Source organism: Camelus dromedarius, chromosome 19 (genome assembly GCF_036321535.1).
Source record: "Camelus dromedarius isolate mCamDro1 chromosome 19, mCamDro1.pat, whole genome shotgun sequence".
Lineage (NCBI taxonomy): Eukaryota > Metazoa > Chordata > Mammalia > Artiodactyla > Camelidae > Camelus > Camelus dromedarius.
The window spans coordinates 31621331-31639284 of NC_087454.1; the positions used below are offsets into that span (position 1 = coordinate 31621331).

General features: G+C 41.8%; 1 long non-coding RNA gene across 2 annotated transcripts in view; it reads right to left on the reverse strand.

Annotated features, from left to right (window-relative positions):
- Positions 1-2279: 2279 nt before the first annotated feature.
- The window catches only part of LOC135318630 (uncharacterized), a 35744-nt gene continuing 20069 nt past the window's right edge, over positions 2280-17954 (reverse strand). For both annotated transcript variants that reach the window (XR_010376912.1, XR_010376911.1), the window contains exon 4: positions 2280-2430. This is a non-coding gene — a long non-coding RNA (uncharacterized LOC135318630). The remainder of the gene's footprint in view (positions 2431-17954) is intronic.

Below are 17954 nucleotides of genomic sequence, written 5' to 3' on the forward strand. Positions count from 1 at the left end.
TTGCACTGCGTGGGGTTTAGATGAAGGGCTGTTGTGATGTTGTGACTTACAGTAAGAAATAGGGAGGAGGGTATGGCTCAGTGATAGAGCGCATGCTTAGCATGCACGAGGTTCTGGGTTTAATTCCCAGTACCTCCATTAAATAAATAAACCTAATTACCCAGCTCCCCCAAAGAAGTTTGGTTTTTTTTTTTAAAGGAGTATGTATAGTAAAAATATATATTCAACCTTTCCTCTGGCACTTTCTGGCACCTGCTTTCCTTTAGAGTTCCTATAACCCCTGGGATTTCCCAAGTGAAGAGAGCAGAAAAGGGGTCTTGTTATGTTGACAGGTGACATTTGGAAGGACCCTAAGGGGCCTAAGTTGCCAGGAGAACAAGTTGTGTTAACTAGAGAGTTGGAACTGTCAGTACCACCCTCTTCAGCCTCTGGAAAGAAGAGAGGGGCTGGAAGTTGAATCAATGTCCAGCGGCCAATGATTTGATCAATCGTGCCTAGGTAATGAAGCCTCCATAAAAACCCAAAAGGACGGGGTTTGGAGAGCTTCCAGGTTGGCGAACACGTGGAGATTCGGGGAGAATGGCTGACCTGGAGAGGGCACAGGAGCTCTGCACCCCTTCCCCAGATCTTGCCCTGTGCATCTCTTCCACCTGGTAGTTCCTGAGTTGTTATCATTTTTGTAATAAACCCAAAATCTAGTAAGTAAAATGTTCTGAGTTCAGCCATTCTAGCAAATTAGTCAAACCTGAGAAGCAGGTTGTGGGAACCTCCAATCTGCAGCTAGTTGTTCAGAACACGTGTAGGTTGGAAACTCACTGCAGGACTTTAAGCCGTGCAGCTCTCAGTAGGGAGGAGTGGCCTCCAGCTCCTCAGCGGAGATTTGCTGGAGGATGGACCGCACGCTGTTACCGGGTTGGCTCCCAGCAGAGCTGGTCTGTAAGCCTCCCATCCATGAACTCCCGTAACCACTCTTCCCTTCTTCTCCACACCTTACAGCCTGCATCCTCTCAACTCAGGGAACGTGTTGCTGCCCCTCCAGGGGAAGGGTGCATTGGACCTATTTGTCTTCACTGAAATGTGAGTCTTCATTGAAATGTGAGCCGGGCAGAGCCTGCTAACCCTTATGGCTTCCCCACCACCAGATGGGATCTTGGCCCCACCAAGCCACTGGGGGGAGTCCTTTGAGAATTTCCACCACTTAGTTACCATTATGTGGCATATCCAACACTCAGTAATGTTTAATGTGCTCAACAAATGCTGGCTCATAAATTAATGATCTATTATTTATATCTCTGGTCAATATAGAGCATTTACTCCAGAGTTCCCTACAAGACTGTGGGCTTTGTGTACCTTGTCAGTAATTAGATTACACCCTCGGGACCTGTGAATGAAAGGAAGCCTGCCCTAGATGTCATGTTGCAGAATCTTAAGTATAAAAAATCCATAATCGGCTGCCTCTTTAAAACAAAGAGAATGATGGCTTGTCTCCTCCAAGAAGGATATGCCAGAGCAACACAAACAAAAAGAATTGTTGCTGCAGGGAAGTGAGATTTTCTTAATGACCTGAGAAAACCCGGCGGTGTGGGACACTGGAGTAAACTCCGTGAATGCAAAAACCAGGCTGGGAGCAGAGCTCTCATCAAGGCTGATGCAAGTGCCCTCGGGGAAAGCACGCCAAGCCTGATGCTGGGACCCCAGGATGCTGCGAAAGTCTGAAGATAATCACCTGCGACACCCAGGCTTTCCTTGGGACACGGTTTTAAACGACTGACCTTATTTCTGAGCGGAGCGGATGCCAAAATTGAATTTCTGCTCAGTTGGAACCAAATTCATTCCTAGCCATCTCTCGAGGGAGCTGGCAATACTTGCTTTGATTTCTTTGTCCTACTTATGCAGGATTAATTTGGGGTCATTTTGAAGTCTCTCTCCTTTGGGCTGGAAAGCGGTGAGGGAAGCAGCATGTGGTGCTTTGGTCCCACGTTAGCCTCTTTGTGTGTCTGCCTTGCTCTCCGTATCCTGCAAAGGCTGTTCCCTTGATACGGTGAGTAAGTCTGCAGCAAGAGTATTTGCTGAGTCATTACCAGAGGCTGGGGACGCTGGGGACTCGATGCTGGGGTGACTGCCTGGAGGAGGAGTATTCGGTTTACAGAGAGAGTGATGGAGCAGAGAATCCTGCCTCTGGTTTCTAATCCTGGCTCCTCCCCTACAGACCAGCAGGGAGAACATGGGCAAGTCATCTACACACCGTGTTCCCTCAAGTGCAAAATGAGGTCATAATCCCAAATTTGAGGAAATTATATTGGTAAACCAATTCAAAACATATATCCTTCTAAAATAGCATAAAACATCATAAATGGTGGGGGAGGGTGTAGCTCAGTGGTAGAGTACATGCGTAAGCATGCGTGAGGTCCTGGGTTCAATCCGCAGCACCTGCATTAAAAAAAGTAAATAAAGGCAATTACTACCCCCCACCAAGAAAAAGAATTTAAAAAAATTTTCAAAAAGATAAGGATAAAACCAGAAAAAAAAAAACATAGTAAATAGGCTCAAATGCAACACATAATAAGCAAATAAATTATATTCTTTTCTTTTTCAAAAATTCTTTTCAATGTATTGTTAATCTCTAGAAGCAGACCCTTTGAGAAGGGAAGTAAGCCTCACACGCTCAAAACAAGGATAGAAAATAGCAGAGGGCAAACGGCCAGCTTCATCCAGCAGAGCTGGGGAGCAGCGGAGGCAGAGCAGCAGGCACACGTTTCAAAATGTACGCTCAAGGGAGTCAGTGCTGTGAGCACTGAAAAAGCATATCACAATTCTTGCCTAGAGATTCTTTTCCCCCATCGTCTAGCATCCAAGCCTCACTGCTTATGTAATTAGAAAATGCAGGGTGTTTTCCTCTTTGTGGTGAGCGTGCCTGCTTTAAATTCCACTGCGTTCCAGTCCAGATCACATGCGTTCAGCATGTGAATTAAATCTGTTTGAATCTCTGAGATGAGATGTGACTTTTGACTTTTCTACTTGAAGGAACAGTATCATTGCCACTCCACTAAATGACGGAAGAAGGGAAAGCTTTTCTCTCCCCCCTCTCTCATGGATGATAAAAATCAAAAAGACAGGGAAAATCATGCCCAAAGTTTGACTGAAGTACAGTCTGATTTATTAACAAAATTGCTCCCAGTCGTTGTAACAATGCATATATGTATATGTAATAGCAAAACACATGTGTAATAATGCGGTGCAGGTATATGTAATAGTGATGTGTACATGTAATAATGTGCATATTCATGCATGTGTATGTAATGGATAACAGTGCAGCATGTATATGACGTGTAATAGCATCTGTAACATATAACTCATGTATGTAGACGTAATCGTGTAACAATACAGCAACTATCATCAATGGCCAGTCTATTTGAACCTCTTCAGCATAACTTTTTGCACATGTGAGATCTTTTAAAGTCAGTGACCCTCTAAATATAAACACAGAATGTGCGAAACCCCACCTTTGGGCATTCAGAGCTGCAGGAACAGATGACATGTGAGTGAAACGAAGATATTTAGGGCATCGACTGCCCTCCAGAAGTGAGCATTTTTGGTTTTCTGTCTTGAAGATGTAGGTATTTTCAACCTTTTAATTCTAGGCTGCCTTATTCTGTCTCCTACGGTGGGGCACACACCCTATGAATAAGGCCTGTTTCATCCAAGAAAAACAACCTTTGACAGGCCACTTCCTCATCTCTCACCTGATGCAAACCAGTTGGCCTATCTTTGCGTGACATCAACACGTTGAAATGTGCCCAAATGGTCACTTTACCGAAACTTCTAAAACATCCATTAAAAACGAATTCTCTCTTAGCTTAATAATAACAATCTTTCTTTTAAAACCAGTTTCCTGTCAATAAAATGCTTGAGTCAAACGATTATGTGGTGTCTTCCCACATCTTACTAACATAGCTTTATGATTTTAATTAATGATCATTTTAACTATCACACAGTTTTTTTTTTTCCTCCTAAAGCATTTACGATGCCAAGATTTTAAATAGAAATGTATCTTTCCAGGCAGTTTTGGCAGACCACACATTTTTTTCGCTTCCAAGGTGAGCTTATATTGGCTGTGTGGTACAGAGTTCCCTTTTTTAGGAGGTAGCTAATTGAAGGTGGGGGGAAGTGTGGCTGTGCAAAGGGAAAAGCATCCTCTTTTTAAACAATTACTGAATAATTGGGAAGACACTGTAGAATCATCTAGATCTCATCTGTAAGACGAGGGGGCTGAATTGAACTTCCTTTGTGCCTCCTCCTGCTCTAATGTTCTGTGAGCCTGTCACCCATTCGACTGTGAACTCCTGGAGAACAGTCACTAGGTTTTATGACCTCGGGGTGTCCGAAGCCCCTCACAAGGCCTGGCACCCAACAGGCCCTGATAATGTCGTTGTTTATTAATAAATGAGTTTATTATCTTGCCTTTTTTTTATATGCTTCATTCTGTTGACTGAAAAAAAAATGCACAAGCTAAAAGTTGAAAATTATTTTTTATTCCATGGACTTGCTGAGGTCTTAAGCCTGGGAGGCAGCCTCTCAGATGGAGGGAAGGGAGGAGCCAGGATACATAGGAGTTCTTGCAACAAAAACCAGGTAGTTGGAACATCAAAAGATTACTGTTAATCAAAGGAAACTGGACAGCTCAAGTGAATGAATTTAGCTGTTTTCTCTGCAGGGGAAGGTGCAAAAGTCTGGGCTTACTTGAGCCATTCTTTGGATATACACCTTACCCACCTAGGGCCCCTACCCTGCTTTCTCCATCCTGAGAGCCCTCGAGGGGCATGGGGGCAGATGTAGTGACTGCTGGCTTGATGGCCACAACATCCTTGGTTTACTGTTATGGCAGGTGACATGTTTCACTCACAGTTCCAATATCTTCCTTTTTTTTTTAACTTGAAGTATAGTCAGTTACAATGTGTCAGTTTCTGGTGTACTCCAGTACCTTCAGGAATAGCAAGAATCAAACACTGCCATTAATGGCTCACCACTCTGTTCTTTGGAATCACAGAATCTTAAATTTTTCCACTTTATATTTTATGCTGCTGCCGTAGGGCACATACACATGTACTAACAACTTATGAGCGCTGATGGTCTTGCCTGAGATGGATTGGTTCATTCATTCATTCATTCATTCAGTAAATATTTGCAGGATGCTTACTAGACCCTGGTACAATGCTGAACCAGACACAGTTCCCCCTAGCAAGGAACTTATAGTATATGAAGGAGACGGACAAGTTAATATAAAATAACATAACTGTTATGAAGGGTAAGCACAAGATGCTGTGAGAATAGAGGAGCCAACCTCATCTGAAGAATTCAGGGAAGATTTCCCAAAGGAAATAATAAATAAATTTGAGGCTTAAAATTCATTAGGAGTTAGCAAGATAGAAGTGGGGGGCGGGGGGGAGGAAGACAGCATTGAAAGCAGTGAGAAGTAGTCTGCTGAGCTGGTGTTCACTGAGACGGCAGGACAGGGCTCTAGAAAGAGTTTAAGTCGAGGAGTGACAGCATCTAAATTGTGTTTTAGAAAGATCTTTCTCGCTGCCTTCAGAAAATTGGAAAAGGACAAGATCAGAGGCCAGAAGCGCAGGTGGGCTCTTAGAGTGGCAATGAGGGTGGAGTTGGTGACATGAAGGGAATTGGATGGATCTGGGCTATGTTGAGTAAGACAGAAAAGGGGTGCCTACGTGTGCAGGTCGGAGGATGTTGAAGGAAAGAATTAAGTCTGACATCTGCTTGGAGAAATTGAGTGGACGGCATGTCGTTCACTGAGATAAAAAAAATACCTTCTGGAGCAGCAGCTTGTGGGGAGGGGAGGGAAGCGATGATGGATTCCACAGGGTGGCCCAGAGACATATTCAAGATGAGATGCCCACCAGCCAGCTGATTATGTGGATCTGGATTTCAGAAGAGAGCTTGGGGTTTAAAGGATAGAATCGATGGTCATCAACACAGAGCCAGAAATTGCAGCTATCAGAATGAATACCCCGGGGAGGACAAGAGGAAACCTAGGAAATTCCAGTCTTTTAAGGTCATTCAAAACACCTGGCTCCCTAACTGATGTCACCCGCTCAGTCCCCATCGCTGAGGACCAGATTCACTCCAGTCATTCATAAAGAATCCGACGGGGGATTGTGGTCCCAACCAGGAGCTCGGTGGAAGACAAAGTCAGGCTGTAGGTACTTAAGAATGTCTCACATAAATTACCAGTTACTCAGCCAAAAGAATATGCAAATATTCCTTGGTCATAGGGGTGTGAAGAGGAAAAATTATGAAATATGTGGGTGTGAAGGCATGTTCCTGAGCTTAAGGCAAACAGGTTTTCAAAGATGGCACTGAGCCCTACGGACATAAGTTACCACAGGATAAAAACCCATCTGGGATGGAGATCCCTTATGTCTGTCGCTGAGCTGATACTGCGGGGGTAGGGGGAGGGCAGAGGCAGCACAGTGCTCTGTTTTCACCATCTTCCCAAACCCCAGACACAGCTGAATCAAGGAGGAGGTGCAGGTGGAGAAGATCGCAGTGGTGACGGGATAGGCAAGAGGGAAATCTGCCAAGAGCTCCAACCAAGAAGAACACTTTACCCCAATAATAAACTGAAATCAAGAGCGTTTGGCACCATACTTGAGTCGTAGATGTGTGATATCTCGGCCATCACCAAGGCTGGTCTCAGAAGTATTTCTGCAAACAGGGTTAGGCAGAAACCCATAACTAAGCAAATAGTAGTTTCTTTTATCATTTTATAAAGCCCTGGGAAGACTGTAGTTGTTCTGTGTTTTGGGGTTTTTTTGGTTTGTTGCACATAATCCGAAGTATCCCCAGGGCTATTTTAAGATCCCATCCGTTGATACCTTCCAAGCTGGTCGTCAACCTTAGAACAAATGCTTTGATTTACTAAGGAGATTAAATCAGATAAGAGATTCTGGAGGATGTAGAACCATCTAAAAATTGTTGTCTTAAGAGATTTAGTTATTTTCTTAATCACGCATCTGCTACAAACTGCATGTTTCAAAAAGCTAACTTTCTGAGGGCGCTCCAGTTCTGAGAATATCGTGAATCCTTACGCTTAGATCTCTTGGTAAAAATAGATATGTGGATTAGTGGCAGATAACAGGCTACCCAAAGTGGAATCATGTATCCCGCTTAAAATCCTCTCAAGGTTTTGAACTCTTTGAACTTTGACAGGAATCTGGATATACATTGGCCTAAGATGATTCTGCAAAGAAAAATCCATCACTTTTTTGCCCCATCCTATTTCTCTCTCTCTCTCTCTTTTTTTTTAATTGAAGTGTAGTTAATTTACAATATTGTGTTAGTTTCAAGTGTACAGCAAAATGCAAACTTCATCACTTTTAATTCCCTTTGTAGTGGGGTAGTCTAACATGAAGCTCTATTTCATTTCTCAATTGAGGTATAATTGACATATAACATTGTATTAGCTTCCAGGCTGCAACATGAAGTTTCATTATTTGCACTTATTGCTAAATGGCCACCCCAGTAAGTCTAGATGATATCCACCACCACATATAGTTACAAAATTGTTTTTCTTGGGGTGAGAACTTTTGAGATCTACTCTCTTAGCAATTTTCAAACAGGCAATAGATTATTATTAACTCTAGTCACCATGCTTTACATTACATTCCCATGACTTATTTATTTGTAAGTGAAATTTTGTACCTTTTGACCTCCTTCACCCATTTTGCCCACCTCCACCCCCCACCTCTGGCAACTACCAATCTATTTTATCTATAAGTACTAGGTGTTTATTATATATATATTTTTTAGTTTTTAAAATAACATGCATATTGTTATGTGCACAAATCATTAGTGTAAAAATTGATAAATTATATTTGAAACACTTTGCACCTATCAACTCATCCAATCCTCACAGCTCCTCCACAAAATGGGCACTATATCTTATTAGCCCCATTTTCCAGATGAGGAAACTGAGACACAGAGTGACTGAGATCATGCAGGAAAATGGACGTGGGACATGAGGAGGGCTGAGTCCCAGGTCTCAGTTGAGCCCCTGGAACGTGCCCCACCAAGTGTGGGTCCTTGGCTTCGTGCAGGAAAGAATTCAAGTGTGAGGCACCGTTGAGTAAAAGTAGATTTATTTAGAGAGATATATACTGCATAGAGTGTCAGGCAAGAGAAAGGCAAGGAAAAAGGTGTAGGAATGGGGTGCTCAGGCAAAAGTAAAAGGTACACACTCCATAGACAGAATGCAGGCTGTCTCCAAAGGGGAGAGAGCGAAAAAATGCCTCTTTTCGCTTGTGTCGCTTTTTATGGTCTCTGTAGCTTCACACGCCCTGCCGGTGGGATCATTCCAACTGCCCTGGGGAAGGGGCTGGGATTACCAGGAATTGGGCCATAGCCCATTCTTTGGCCTTTTGCAGTTAGCCTTGGGGCTGTCATGGCGCCTGTAGGCCTGTTACTGATCACGCTGTTACAATGAGCATACAATGAAGCTCAAGGTCTACTAGAAGTCAAACCTCTGAATCCTCAAGGCCAACTAGGAGTTGAATCTTCCACCATTTTGGTGTTAAATTGCCATCATTCCTTGAGTGGCTGTGCCCTGCCTCCTTCCCTCCAAACTTGCCAAAGGTTGCACAAATAATATACAGTAAGTAGTGTTTAGAATCAGCCTCCAAAGCCCATATGCTTAATAACTGTGGCCTCTCAATTATGATGTACAAATTAACATTTACTGAATTAAGTTTACTCTTCCATTCATTGATGAGAAGATTTTTCTGCCTGGTCTAAAATCATGGCTCCTTTTATCAAGATGTTTCAGAAGAAGGCTGCCTGAAGTTAGCATTCTAGATGTTCCCATTTCACAGAATTGTATTCAGATTGTAGCTGTTGATGGGGTTAGAGAGCTGGTGACTCCTCGTCTGATCTGTTTTGTCTGGATTTCTGTAAAGGGGAGGGTTGGAATTGAATGAAAGAAAAAAGGAGAGTTTTGTGCGCAAAAAGCTTAGGGAATGATGCGGAAAAAACTGAAAAAGAAGTAGATGACACACCATCTGTCCTCACGCACAATTCTTGGTTATACTTTTTACAGACGTAAGCCCTGTCTCCCAGCAACTGCCACAATTATATGTGTGTGTAGTTATTTGATTAATGTTTGACTTCTCCAAACAGGTTCTGTGGGTAGGGGCCGTGTCTGTTTTTGTTCACTGTTTATTCTTAATCATCAAAAACAGTGCCTGGCATATATAAATACTTCGCAGGTATTTATTAGATGAATGAATAAATAAGCCCATAACTAATTCCTTCCATAATCAGATGTGGAGGAGAAATGTATATGGGAAATCTCTGTACTTTCCACTTAATTTTGCGGTGAGTCTGAAACCGCTCTGAAACTAAAATCTATTTTTAAAACCGCAAATAATCACATTCTTAATTTTTTTAACTGGATGGTAGAGATTAAAAATCTTCAGCTACTGTTACAAATAGTGTTGCTTTCTAACATGAATACAGCATTGAGCGGTGGAAAACTTTTGTTGCAGTAAGTCTTGGCTCTAAACACACCATGATAGTCTGCCATTGCTTATTATTATAACCTCTCTTTCATGCACTGGAGATCAGGGTGCAGCCCTGGGGTGCAGCACAGCTCCACAAGGTACCACTTACGTGGATTACATGTAAATGCTATGCCCTGGAGCTGTGCCGTAAGGTCATCCGGGTTAAGGTCAGAGGGGAAGCAGCTGGGCTTACGATGGACTTTGTGAGACATTGGAGCTGGTGGTGGGAACGGGGTCACTTCACAGGAGGGCAGAATTTGGGAGGGAGAGGGGCTGATGGACATGTTCTAAAATGAGATTGTCATGATGGTTGCATAACTTTGTACATTTACTAAAAATCATTGAATTGCACACTTGATGTGAGTGAATTTTTTATTTTGTAAATGATACTTCCATAAAGCCACTTTCTAAAGGAGCACAAAAACAAAACCTAAACAAACAAACAAATAAATTAAAATCCACATTCAGAGAAGTCTCTTCTATTCCTGATCTCAACCCTGTTCTCTGCCGCCCCCTACAGGACATCATTTTTATTAGTTCTTGATTTACCCTACCAGTTTTCCTTGGGCAAATATCAGCAAACCCGCGGATGTATTTAGTAATGTTTTAAGTGATTTTGAAATGTTACCTTAAATACTGGTGATTGGGGGGAAAGCGGATGTAACTGAGGAGTAAGCAGCCACCCCTTCTCAAGCTTGCGGAGATGCTTGAAGGAAGGGCTGTTCTGGGACCCACAGAAGTTTTAAAGTTTATAACATTGGTTTCAGCGTGCCTGAAGTAGTTCTGGAACACATGGCTTTCACTAACCTGAGTGAGGGCGTTCACAAAGTAAGAAAAATAAGAGGGAGGAGAGAGAAGAAAACTAGCAAAATTGCCTTGTGAGAGAGGGAATGGAAATGATGGGCAATAGTTGGGAGGGAAGGTTATAAGAGGAGAATTCAGCTGTGTGTGTGTGGGAGGGGGGGATTGAGAAAGGGAGAGATAGAGAGAGTTAGTTTATCTTTGGTGGAATTTGCTGAGCTGTGAGCAGTGAGTATCTGAAAGCAGGTTTGGTTTGTTTTAAGTTCACCAAGCCTCCCTCTGAGAGAAGGGCCATCTTGCAGTTGACAGTTCCCCGATTGGCCACAAGGTGGCAACATCCACCCAAGACTCTAGCAAGGAAATCAGTCGCATATGGGTTAAGCACACACTAGCTGAACATACAGTCCATCTTTTTTTAAAAACAGACTTCAGAGGGGAGGATATAGTTCAAGTGGTACAGCGCCTGCTCAGCATGCACAAGGTCCTGGGTTCAATCCCCAGTACCTCCTCTAAAAATAAATAAATAAACCTAATTATACCCCCACCCCCAATAGACTTTATTTTTTAGAGCAGTTTTAGTGCACAGCGTTATTAAGCTGAAGGTAGAGAGATGTCCCATATGCCTTGTGGCCCCACACACGCACACCTCCTCCATGATCAGCATCCCCCTCTGGAGTGGTGTGTTGGTTGTCATTGATGAATTTGCCCTGCTGTATCGTTATCACCCAAAGTCCTCATTTCACATGAGGGTTTGTTACAGCAGGTGATAGCTGGATAAGAGCAGAGAAAGGGGGACTCAGGCCAAATGGCAGGAACTGGGCAGAAAGGAGAGACACAGGCCAAACACAGGAAACCATACATCACGTAAGCACCAGGGGTCCGTGGGCAGAGAAGGAAAAGCAGGATCCTCTGGACTGATAAGTGGTCACACTTTTTGGGGTGATGAGCAGCCTGGAGGCCAACAAAAAAAGGTGGGAAAAGAGAGGAATCTCCAGTGTCCGAATGTAACCTTTTGCTCATTATGCCCTCACTTCAGTAACATTAGCCTTGCAGATTAGAAGTATCCATCATGCACTGATGCCATGACGTTTCCAATCCAGACTAAATTAGGACAAAAATCCCTCCCTCCCTTGGGAAGGTGGAGTTGGGATGAATACCAGGGACTACGACCCCAAACCCTTCCCTCTCCAGTGAATATTTCGCCCATTCATTTTTACACCCTATGTAACCAGCTTGCGAAAAAACCTCAGGGCAGCCGCTCACCTGAGCCTGCCGGCTCTCCCCTTGAGAGTGTACAGCCTATCGCTTAATAAACCCTCACTTTACTTTCTTAACCTCTGCGTCTTGTCTCTGAATTCCTTCCGGGACGGAACAAGAACCTGGAAACTGGTTACATCCACCAGCAACCGGTCCACACTTAGGCTTGTACATTCTATGGGTCTGGGCAAATGTATAATGACATGTATCCACCATTAAAGTATCAACCAGGGCAGTTTTGCAGCCCTAAAAATTCTCTATGCTCTCTCTGTTCATCCCTCCCTCCCCTCTAACTCCTGGCAACCAATGATATTTTTACTGTCGCCATAATTTTGCCTTTTCCAGAATGTCAAATAGTTGGAATCATGCAGGCAGCCTTTTCAGACTGGCTGCTTTCCCTTAATAGCATGCATTCACATTTCCTCCATGTCTCTTCATGGCTTGATAGCTCATATAAAAGCTCACTTTTAAGTCAAGTATTCCTACCTCAGAAAGGGCATGTTTAAACTTACACACGTATAAATCTAAAAGCACAAGCCGGGCAGGTAAGTGAAAGGAAATTCTCCACAGTGGTTAACATGAACTTTTCTTCTCAGTAAATCATCCAGTGGAGGAATCTCCTGCCGTGAAAATGGGTTTGGTCCCAAGAGTGAGAAATGGTAAGTCATTACGTCTTAAGACCACAAAGCCTATTTAAACTGTAATTTTGCTGTCAGCACTTCAGAACCTAACCATCACATTTTAAAATGTTTCTATGGGGAATGTTTTGATTCAGCTTAGTAAGCCAAGAGACAGCCTTCCAGGCTTCCCACTACCCCAGGTAGTGGGGATTTCTTCAGCTCCCAGCCAGAGTGGCAACTTGTAGTGGAGGTCAAAGGTTAAAATTCGGTGGGCTTTTTTTCTTCCCATCAGGGTGGAACCATCAGCTTCTTTTTCAATGGTGTTTCCATGAGGATGTCAGCCCTCCTATGGTCTCATGCATCAAAAAAGTGTGACCCCTTGGCCGCCTTGAAACCGCATAATCTTTTAAAGATTTTCCAGGGACTTTTTGTTTGGTTAGGTTTGGTTTCACTGTTTAATTATAACAGGAAACAGGAAAGGGATCAACACACCAAACAAAGAGAAAGTTGCAAAGTTTCAAACAATTCCACAATAAATAGGCTCACAGTGAGAGTTGTCCCTGGTGTTCATTGAATTGTAAATGAAGTTAAGCCTTGATGGTTCTCACTACTCCATAGGCACAGGGTAGTTTGGTTCTGGAGCGCCCTGCGCAGTTCTTGTCCTTCGAGAGCTTTCTCCGCCATCTTTGCCCCCTACTCCTCCCACCCTCCTCATTTACTTAATACAGGAAAACTGTTCATATATGTATTTGGAAAAGACAAAAATAAAACAAGATTTAATTACATTCAGAAGAAAGCAAATTTCTCTTTTCTGTTTTCTTTTTTTAATTGAAGTGGAGTTGATTTACAACACTATGTCAGTTTTGGGTGTACAGTATAGTGATCCAGGTTTGGGTTTTTTGGTGGTTTTTTTTTTTTTTTTTTTTTTTTTTGCAGATTATCTCTCTTTATAGATTATTACAAGATATTGGGTATAATTAAAGAAAACATTTCTTTTTTTGTCCAAGTTTCCCATCTTCAGAAAAGAAGGCTGTTGTGTGCTTTTTCTTACCAGAGCAGAGGATGAGGAGCAGACTGGGAAGTGAAGACTTGAACAGAAGCTGGGGACGCGGCAGAGGAGATGGTTTAAAGGCAGACAGTCACAGGGAGGGGGTGATGTGGCACCTAATATATATGCTTCCCATACAGGAGCTCTGTAGGATTTGCCTAATCAAGAAAGCTCTTTCAATTTTAATTAATGCCATCCAGTTTGAATTAGTAAAAAAAAAAAGTCTTATTTACATATATTGGGGCAGATGGTGTCAGCAGCCTCAGCCTTTACCGTGTCCAGCTGCCGACATCGGGTCCCTGTGCCCACGGACTTCCTCTGGACTCTGGAGTCCACTCTGCTGCACCTGGCTCGGAGGACTTGGACATCTGGGTGGCAGCCCTGAAGCCACTGACCAATGAGGACGGATGGAACAATACCCCCGCCCCTCATCCCCAGGGAGTCAGCTCTGAGGTCTGTGCTCTACTGGCTCCCAGAGTTCCCAGCTGGATTAAGTCTCAGTCGTTCCCCGCAGTAACTGGCTTGATGACTCAGACCGTCTTGGTCACCTTCTCTTCCTCGCCTCCCTCTCTTCCCTACTCACCAATACTTCTTGGGGTCCCACATAAACCACTTCCTCTTAAGTCCTTGTCCCATGGGGTCCGTTTTTTAGGGAAATCCAAATTAAGACCAAATCCATAAATGGATTTGTTTTATTGTGGTAAAATATACATAACACAAAATGTACAACTTCAAGCATTTTAAAGCGTCCAGATCAGTGGCGTTACCCTAGTGTGAAACCATCACCACTATCCATCTCCAAAACTTTTTCAGCATCCCAAATGGAAACTCTCTTCCCATTGACAGCTCCCTGCTGCCTCCCAGCTCCGCCGCCGTCCCTGGTTACCACTATTCTACTCTCTTCTCTATAAATTTGATTATCCTATGTACCTCATCAAAGTGAAATCACACAGTTTGTGTTCTTCTGTATTTCGCTTATTTCACTTAGCAGAACGTCTTCAGGGCTCATCCATGTTGTAGCAAGTATCAGAATTTCATCCCTTTTTTTAAAGCTGAATGAGTTTTCAGTGTAGGTATAAGACCACATTTTGTTTACCCATTCATCCATCGATGGACTTTCATTTCCACCTTTTTGAGGAACCAACTTACTGTTTTCCGCAATGATTGCGTCATTTCACATTCCTACCAGCTGGGCACAGGGCTCCAGTGTTCCCACTTCCTTGTCAAAATGTGTTATTTTCTGTTTTTTGGGTTTTTTTTTTTTTTAAGTAATGGCTATCCTAATGGACATGAGGTGGTATCTCATTGTGGGTTTGACTTGCACTTCTCTAATGATTAGTGATTTTGAGCATTTTTTTCACATGCTTCTTGTCCATTTGTATATCGTCTTTAAAGAAATGTCAATTCCATCCCTTTGCTCATTTTTAAATCAGGTAATCTGTATATTTGTAACCGAGTGTCCAGGAGTGAGTTCTTCATGTATTTTGGATATTAACCTCTTAGCAGACATGTGATTTGTAAATACTCGCTCGCAATCTCTGGGTTGCCTTTTCACCCTCTTGATAATCCCCTTTGAGCCACAGAAACTTTTAATTTTTATGAGGTCTAATTTAAATCTATTTTTCTTTCATTGCCTCTGCCTCTAGTGGTGCATCCAATAAATCATCATCAAATCTAATGCCAGGAAGTTTTTCTATGTTTTCTTCCAAAAATTTTATAGTTTTAGGTCTTATGTTTAGGTCTTTGATTCATCTTGACTTAATTTTTGTTTATGGTGTAAGGTAAGGGTCCAACTTCACTCCTTTGGTAAATAATGTGGTAAATAAATTAATTTTTAAAATAAAGCCTTCATTATTATGAATTAATATGAATTGTTTTGCTAAAGACAAGGGGGAATAGTTTATTATCTTTAATAGTCCTCCTAAATTCTTATTTACATTTTGAATTTGTGGTCAATTATTCATGCCATTATTTTTTTTTAATTTATATTTTATTTTAGAAACCAGGTTAATTTTGTTTTGCTTGTTTGTTTCTTTTGGTGGTGGGGGGTAATTATGTTTACTTATTTATTTAATAGAGGTACTGGGGATTGAACCCAGGACTTTGTGCATGCTAAGCACACACTCTACCACTGAGCTATGCCCTCCCTGCCATTCCATTATAAAAGAGCTAATTCAATGGCAGGTAAAGAACAATAATTTTGAAATCTGTGGGATCTGAAAAATGAGGTCTGACTGGTACACAAATGAAGGGTTTTAACTTGAGTATCTCTTTCCTGACTTTGGAGGGGCAAACTGACTATAATATTTAAGAGATAAGGATATCCTTCGTAAAGGATATGAAGAAGCCACAGATTAGATGACATTCATTTCTGGTTAAAACAGACTTAACAATAGCTTGAGATCAATTAAAACATAAGCACCTGTAGACAGAACCTGTTTCATTCCTTTACACACAAAAACTCATCCAACTCCATCCCAAACACAAACTACTGCTGGCTACCGACAAAATTATTTTCAACTACCTAAATGTCTTTACTATGTCAAACAGCAAAATAGTATTCAAAAAATGTAATCAAAACAGGGGGAAGAAAAGATTTTTTAAATAATGCAGACCAACGTCTTGCTCTGAGGTCTCATTAGCAATAAACCTCAAGGCATTTTACTTTTAAGCCTCAAATCATTCCTAGGTTTTGTGAAAAACCTATAAAACATATTGAAATTTTCAGAACTTTGAGGAAGGAGCTTTAGAAAATCAGTTTGATTTTTTAAATCCTAAAGAAGAAGAAGGAAACAAAAAGAGCTTAGCTAACTCTGTCTTTCAGCTTTAATAGGAAATGCTGAAATGTGTTTTCTTAAGCCTGAAGGTAACTTATGAAAAATCAGTATTACACTGAGTCACTAGGAGGGAGATAATATTAAAAAATAATAATAATAAGTAGGAGTTAACATTCCAGAACCACAAATCTCTAGTTTAATCAGAACTATCACCACACTGGCTTTTCTCTCCTAAGATCTAAAAACAGTCATGTTTCCTGCAAAGGAAATACACAAGGGAAGGTACCTAGAGACAATTCACTTTTTAAATGTCTTTCCTACATTAAGTACTATTACGCTTTGCATCCAATTAAAGAAGAGGAATTTCCCCCAGTTATCAGGCTCCTTGGCTTTGGCTTTTATGGCTTCTTGTCCAGAAATGCCTTGGGTCTGAATAAGCCTGGCAAACACTCCTTCCCTGTGGATAATCATTAACCCGCATATCAAATCCCCATCATTTACAATTAGATCACGTTGACTCTGCTTTCCCAGAACTACAGGCAAGAGGAAAAAAAGGAGGAGCAATTAAAAAGCAAATTTAATTTGTTTCTGATTTTTCCATAACTGGATAACTTTGGCTTTCTTTCCTCGCTTTTCCCAAGAAATAACCCAAACGATTGTTCAACTAGTTATCATATTTTTAAACCATAATAAGCTTCCCTTGGAGATCTTATGTCCCAAATCAATAACAAATGGATGAAAGGCAAGAAAACCAAACAAAAAAGGCAACAATAAGCCAACACATACTTATTAGATACAGTACTTACTACGTGCGTTTAGTAATGATGTCAAAACTTTGTATTTTGTTAGCTGATTTTGGCTCTAAGCTTCCTACAGCAGAGTTCAACTCCAGTATCTCCTGCTTTTGATCTTGGCAAATATTTTATCGACATGCTGAGAAAACAAAGAGCATCCTCTTGCCTCCAGCCCTCCTCATTCCTCCTCTGTGTTTTGTGTGTTATCCTCCAGCCTCTTAAAAAGCAAACAGGCCCGATTTGTGACCCTCTCCTTCCTCACCTCCACCAGCCCTATAGCTGGTGGGCAGTTAGGAAGCAGTATGGCTTCCCAGTATTGTATCGGATGCTCAATTAATCATAGCCTGAGGATTCAAGTATTTGGAATGGCCCAGAAAATAGCTGTGGGTAAGTGAAGCGCTAACCTTCTGAATTCTGAGTCATTTCCCTGGAATGGAATACAGTGTAAGTATGTTCACACCCACCCCGTTTATCTCAACCTCGGGAAATTATCTTGAACCACACAGGGGTTTCACTGCATTGGCCCTTGGGCTTGCCCTCCTGGAAATAAACCTTTCTCTGCGGGAAGAATCAGACATATTTGCTAAGAATTGTGAACCACCAGGAAGCTTTACAGAAAGGTTCCTGCTTCTGTAGTCTGTCCTTTCTATCATGAGAAAGGTTTCGCTAAGCTCTAACTTAGAGTCTTCTGCAACCTGTCCAGCTGTATTGCAAAATGTAAGATATGTTTCTTAAAAAGGAACTGAAATTCCGATAGCTGGCACTGATAGCTGATGCCACTCCATTATTTATGTGTACAAACCTACCCTGAACTTTCCAGAGCCATTTGGCTCTTGTTGAGGTCATGGCTCTACCATTCCATTTCTGGACTACCTCCCCGTAGCGTAACTTAACTTGCGCTCAAGGAATAAAATGCATCACAATGTTAATATGAGGGATCCAAATAACATATCGAGTAAAAAGTATATTGAAAGCAAAATATTTGCATACCTATCATATTTTTAAATTGCTTCCTCCATTAGGTTTATTGCCTGTCAGTGTAAATATATATATATATATACACCTAGCAACTATTTTTATTGGTT